Here is a 7,349-nt window from a genome sequence, read left to right on the forward strand (position 1 = left end):
ACTTGAGAATCAAATATTTTATATTCTATTTAAGTTTTGATTAGACACCTAATTCTAGTTACATTCAATGTAACTCCAAAGGCAGCAAAAGGCTGGAAATAAAGTATTTTTGAAACAGGGTCTCACTGAGTTGCAAAGGGCCTCACTAAGTAGCTGAGGCTGTCCGCCAACCATGATCCTCTGGTCTCTGCCTCCTGAATGCTGGGATTACACAGATGCAGCACCACACTGGGCCCCACAATTGTTTTTAATTTTGAAAAAGGGTCTCAAACCTGCGATCTTCTTGTCTCAGCCTCCCAAGTACTGGGATTACAGGTGTATACCACAATGCATGATTAGAATCTCCGTACTGTTCTGTATAACTATTATACTAATTATATCCCACCAACAGAATATAAGAATATAAGAGTATCTTTTTATCCACATCCTTGCCAGTATTTATTTTTTGTCTTTTTGATAATAGCCATTATAACTGAGGTGAGATATCTCACTGGGGTTTTTTGTGTGTGCATGTGGTACTAGGAATGGAACCCAGGGGCTTTCTACCTCCAGGCAACATTTCCAGACCTATTTTATACTTTATTTGGAAACAGAGTCTCACTAAGTTATTGAGAGTCTCACTAAGTATCTGAGACTGGCTTTGAACCTACACAATCCTCCTCCCTCAGCCTTCCAAGTCCTGGGATTACAAGCATGTACCACCACGCCCAGCTGAGTTGTTTTTTTAACTTGCATTTCCCTGATGGCTAATGATGTTGAACATTCTCTAAACATTTGTTGACCATTTGAGTGTCTTCTTTTGAGAGTGTCATTTTGTACATTTTTAAATTTCATTGTTTGTATTTTTTAATTTGGTACTGAGGATGGAACCCAGGGGCATCCTACCTCTGAGCTACACCCCCAGCCCTATTTATATTCTTTATTTGGAAGGTCTCATGAAGTTGCAAAGGGCCTCACTAAGTAGCTGAGGCTATCCATGAACCGTGATTCCTCCTGTCCCAGCCTCCCAAATGCTGGGATTACAGACGTGTGCCACCATGCCCAGCTTGTTTGTATTTTTCTAATTGAGGTTTTTAATATCATATATATTCTGGATGCTAATTCTCTGTCAAATTAATTGTTTTTAAAAAATGTTCTCACATTCTATAAGTTGTTGCTTTACTCTTTTCATTGTTTTCTTTGCTGTGCAGAAGCTTCTTAGTTTCATATAATCCCATTTGTCTACTTTAGTTTTTGTTGACTATGCTTTTGGGGCACTATTCAAAAGATATCATCACCTTTGCTGATTTCTTGAATATTTTACCCTATGCTTTCTTCTAGTAATTTCATCATTTCCTGTCTTGCTGTTATGCCTTTATCCATTATAATTGATTTTTGTATATTATGAGATATATGGGTAAAGTTTCAGTCTTCTGCATGTGAACATCCAGTTTTCCCAGAACCATTTATTGAAGAGGTGGTTCTTTCTTAATATCTACAAACTATGGGTTTGGTGTCTTTGTTGAGAATCAGTTGACTGTACATGCACAGATTTATTTCTAGGTTCTCTATTCTTTTATATTGGTCTATGCATCAGTTTTCATGCCAGCACCATGTTATTTTGGTTACTGTATCTCTGTAGTGTGTCTGGAGATCAGGTACTGAGACACTACGTGTGTGTGTGTGTGTGTGTGTGTGTGTGTGTGTGTGTGTGTGTTTTACTGGGAATTAAAGAGCCAGGGCATTCTATGTCTGTGGGGAACCATTAAGGTCTTCCCCTTATCTTTACTAAAAGAATACTTCTGACTGTCCTTCCACCCAGAGTCAACAAGGTTTGGGGTCATGGAGGTTTCAAAGTAATTAAGACTCTCTCAGAACTAATGATGCTATTGTTCTGTCTGAGCTAAGATTAAGTTTGTGTTGTTTGTGTTACACCAGGGTATTGTTTGACCTGCCTGTACTTTGGACTTGTCTTTCTCATATTATGGGGTAACCTGAAGCTAGAAACTATATAAATAACCACAAGAAAATAAACCCGGTTATCGGCCAGTATAGATATCGACCTGGGAGTGGACTGGCAATCCTTCCATGCTAGAATTAAATATTCTTTGAATTAAATTCTTAGAGTTATATTCATTCATCTTCACTCCTCTCTTTGGAACCCGTACTTTTGCCGAATGGCTCCAGCATATATCTGAGCTATATTTCCAGCCCTGTTTTATGTGTTATTTTGAAACAGGCCTCACTAAGTTGCTAAGGCTGGCCACAAACTTGTGATCCCCCTATCTAAGCCTCCTAAGTACTGCTGATGTTGACTGCATTTGACTGTCATACCTTTCATTAAACACAAGCTTTACCAGATTGAAACTCTTTAGGCCTCACTACATTTTTAGGTATTTATCAGGGTTAACTATTATTCTATTACAAATGACACTAAGGCAAAGGGCAAAACTAAACCAAGACCCTAATGTTAACATAAGGTGTAGGATAGAGACCTGTATCTAGTAACAGTTACTGCTGTGTCTTCTCCAGAAGCCTTATTATGATGCAATTTTTTTCTATAGCCAATGAGGATCAGGCATATTGGTAATAATGTACCTCAAAAATGATGAGGAAGTGGAGATATCAGTCATCTCTGAGGAGAGCGGTGTGGGGTGAGTATGAAAACAATATGTTTCAATGTATATTAAAGAATACACAGGACCCCCCCCCAGATCTATTCTATGACCCACTCAGCCACACATGCTCTTTTTTGAGGCCAGGAGAACATGAGAGATTTACCTTCTGCACATACTTGTTTATGGAATCTATGGTTTGTGGTATACCAGAAACAGAAAAGGGCAGACATGAAACATGACCCTATGGAAATGACCCTGTTATGAGATTCAGAACCCTGAATATTGACCAGACCCTCCTGGATCAAGCATAGCTGCCTCAGCTACCAGACAACTCACAGGCATCTAACATTCTAGCAAGGACATCTGCTTTTCTGGTGTTGTATTGTCTTCCTGGATCCATATGATCTATGTCCAATCTTCTAGAAAGTGTTGGGGTCAGTCAATGACTATCTTGGGTACATATTTTTAAAACTAAACTAAGATGACCTCGAAATATTTTAATGCCTTGTGAATACTGACAGAGTGTTACAAACTAGCATAGCCAACTGCCTGTGCTTCTAATATTATTCCTCTAATACTCAAAACCTATCAGGGGGCCAAGAATATCGACGTGTCATGGATACACCTCTGAAGGAAACAATAGGTTTATATTACAAGAACATTAATTTCATGATCTTTCTGTTCAATTTTCTCAGATCTATGCAAGAGATCAGAGATCAAGACAGAATTACTAAAAAGTCAGAGTGAAGAAATTTTCATGGAATCACTGTTCCACCAGTGAGCCCAGAACCTAGATAGCAAGCTACATCTCCACATTCAGGGTTGTCATGGCAACTTAACTGCTAATAGTTATGACTTGAGAGGAAGGCCACTGACCAGAAATTGGGAATACTAATTATGTTGACATGTTTATATTCTCTCCTTTTTTTTTTACTAGGAATTAAAGTCAGAAGCATTCTACCTCAGAGATACACAACAGGCCCTATTTTATTTTTTATTTTGAAACAGGACTCTTGCTAAGAGTCTCACTAAATTGCTGAAGCTAGTTTGAAACCTATAATCTTCCTGTCTCAGCTTCCCATATATTGGGATTACAGGCATGCACCACTATACCCAGCTTCTCTCATTATTTCTAAAGCATTTGTTTCTCTTCTAACACCCAGAATTTATAGCATTTTTTGTGGTACTGGGAATGGAACCAGGGGCATTCTACCTCCAAGCGACACCCCCAGCCCCATTTTTATTTTTATTTTTTTGGTGTTACTGGGGATGAAACCCTTTTACCTCTGGGCTACACTCCCAGACCTGTTTTTTATATTTTATTTGGAAACAGGGTCTCTTAAACCAGTGAGGCTGGCTTCGAACCTGCATGATCCTCCTGTCTTTGCCTCCCAAGTGCGGGGATTACAAGTGTGTGCCACCATGCCCGGCCCAGCCCCATTTTTTATTCTAAGGCTGGCAACTATCCCAGATCCTCCTGCCTCAGCCTCCCAAGTACTCGAATTACATGCATGTGCCATCATGCCCGGCTTAATAGTGGGATTATTAAATAGCACAATTCAGACAATTTTTATTTGCTTACTTAAACTTTTCTCTCTAGTGTCCATAGTATAACAGACAAAATTTCTTCTTACTAAGAACTAAGAGATAGTAATTCTTTATGAAATTGGAAAATATGACAAATGCTTAAAATAAAAAGCAATTTGCTTCACCTATCAGAGATGTATACATTATATTTTCTCCTTTTATTAGAAAAACATCAACAAGTTTAAATAGGAATATACAAATCATCCATTCACCACCTTCAACACGACAAAAATGAATTGCTTTAAAGATACTGGCATGCATTTTCCTTTTCTGTTTTTCACCTAAAAACAGATTTTATTTTATTTTATTTTTAAATTTTTTATTGAACATAAATGGTATACACTAAAACTATACTTGGTGCCCTCTCCCCCTGCCCCTGTTTTCCCTTCCCCCCTCCCACCGATGATTGTCCAGGGTAACCATGCCATATTCATAATTTTACACATATTTGGATATAAATCCTCATTAATCAAGTTCATTCTTCCTCCTCCCCTATCTTTCCATTCAAGCTTTGCTGGTATTGCCCCTACATTACCTGGAGTCCCACTGGTATCCTCTATGTTTCCTAGTTTGGGCATATTAGAGGGAACATATGTACCTTCTCCTTCTGCGTTTGGCTGATCTCACTTAACATAATGCTCTCCAGGACTTTCCATCTCCTTGCAAATGGTATTATTTTGTTCTTTATGGCTGAGTAGAATTCTATTGTGTGTATTTCCCAGAGTTTTGCAATCCATTCATCTGTTGATGGAGACATGGATTGGTTCCATATTTTGACTATTACGAATTGTGCTGCTATGAACATAGGTATGCATATGTTGCTATAGTTCTCTGGATTCAACCCCTTTGGAAAGATACCTAGGAGTGGTAGAGCTGGATCTTATGGTGGATCTATTCCTAGCTTTCTTAGGAATCTCCACACAGATCTCAATAGTGGCTGAACTAGTTTGCACTCCCACCAACAGTGTAAAAGAGTTCCTCTTTCCCCACATCCTCACCAGCATTTGTTGTTATTTAATTTCTTTATGTTTGCCACTCTGACTGAGGTTAGATGGAATCTCAGTGTAGTTTTGATTTGCATCTCCCTGATGGCCAATGATGTAGAACATATTTTCATGTATCTATTGGCCCTTTGTATCTCTTCTTTCATGAAGTGTCTATTTAGTTCATTTGCCCATTTTTTATTGGGTTGTTTGTTTTGCTAGTGTAGAGTCTTTTGAGCTCTTTGTATATTCTGCATATTAGCCTCCTATCAGAGTGGTGGCTGGTAAAGATCTTTTCCCATTTTGTAGGCTTCCTCTTTAGGTTATTGATAGTTTCCTTTGATGAGAAGAAACTTTTTAGTGTGATGCTATCCCACTTATTAATTCTTGCTTTAATTTCCTGAGCTTTGGAGGTTTTGTTGAGAAAGTTACTGTCTGTGCCAATATGTTGTAGTGTTGAACCTATGCTCTCCTTTACTAACTTCACAATCTCAGGTCTAATTTCTAAGTCTTTGATCCATCTTGACTTGATTCCTGTGCATGATGAGATATAGGGGTTTAGATTCATCTTTTTACAAATGGTTAGCCAGTTCTCCCAGCACCATTTGTTGAAAAGGCTGTTTTTTCTCCAGTGTATGAGTTTGGCCCCTTTGTCAAAGATTAATTGACTAAAGATGTGTGGGTTTGTTTCTGTATCTTCTACTCTAATCCACTGGTCAGTGTATCTGTTATTGTGCCAGTACCATGCTGTTTTTTACTACTATTGCTCTATAGAATAATTTGAAGTCTGGGATTGTGATGCCTCCTGCATATTTCTTATTGCTGAGAATTGCTTTGGCTATTCTGGGTTTTTTCTTTCTCCATATAAAGTTCATGATTGATTTTTATAGGTCTCTGAAGAATGTCACTGGTATTTTAATGGGAATTGCATTGAATCTATAGATCAGTTTTGGCAGAATGGCTATTTTGATGATATTTATTCTGCCTATCCATGAGCATGGGAGATCTTTCCATCTTCCAAGGTCTTCTTCAATTTCTTTCTGTAATGTTTTAGAGTTTTTGTTGTAGAGGTCTTTTACATCTTGGGTTAGGTTTATTCCTAGGTATTTTATAGGTTTTGAGGTTATAGTGAACGGAATTGTTTTCTTTGTTTCTTTCATTGTGGATTCATTGTTGGTGTAAAGAAAAGCTACTGATTTCTTTAGGTTGATTTTGTATCCTGCGACTTTGCTGAATTTGTCAATCATCTCCAGAAGTCTTTTGGTTGAGTTCTTTGGGTCTTCCAGATAAAGGATCATGTCATCTGCGAATAAGGATAATTTTAATTCCTCTCATCCTATGTGAATTCCTTTGATTTCCTGCTCCTATATTATTGCTGTGGCAAGAGCTTCAAGGACTATGTTGAAAAGGAGTGGTGATAGTGGGCATACTTGTCTTGTTCCTGACTTTAGAGGAAATTCTTGCAGTTTTTCCCCATTCAATAGAATGTTGGCTTTGGGTTTACAATATATTGCCTTAATGATGTTGAAGTACATTCCTTCTATCTCAATTTTCTGCAGTGTTTTTAACATAAATGGGTGTTGGATTTTGTTGAATGCTTTTTCAGCATCTATTGCTATGAGATGTGGTTTTTGTTCTTGGTTCTATTTATGTGGTGAATAACATGTATTTATTTGCATATGTTGAACCAGCCTTGTTTTTCTGGGATGAACCCAACTTGGTTATGATGTATTATTCTCTTGATATAGTTTTGAATGCATGTAGCTAGTATTTTGTTTAGAATTTTTGCATCTATGTTCATTAATGATATTGGTCTGTAGTTTTCCTTTCTTGAGGTATCTTTATTTGGTTTGGGGATTAATGTGATACTGGCCTCATAGAAGGGATTTGGGAGAGTTCCATCTCTTTCAATTTCCTGGAACAAGTTATGAAGTATTGGTATTAGTTGTTCACTGAAGGTTTTGTAGAATTCAGCTGAAAACCCATCTGGGCCTGGGCTTTTCTTTGGTGGAAGAATTTTTATTGCCATTTCTATTTCTTTGGTTGTTATTGGTTGGTTTAGGCTTGCTATGTCCTCTTGGCTGAGTGTAGGAAGATTAACTGTGCTTAGAAATCTATCAATTTCTTCCATGTTTTGGGGTATATTGGAGTATAAATATTTAAAGTAGTTTCTGATAATCTG

The sequence above is a fragment of the Muscardinus avellanarius genome (assembly GCF_963383645.1).
Source record: "Muscardinus avellanarius genome assembly, chromosome: X".
NCBI lineage: Eukaryota > Metazoa > Chordata > Mammalia > Rodentia > Gliridae > Muscardinus > Muscardinus avellanarius.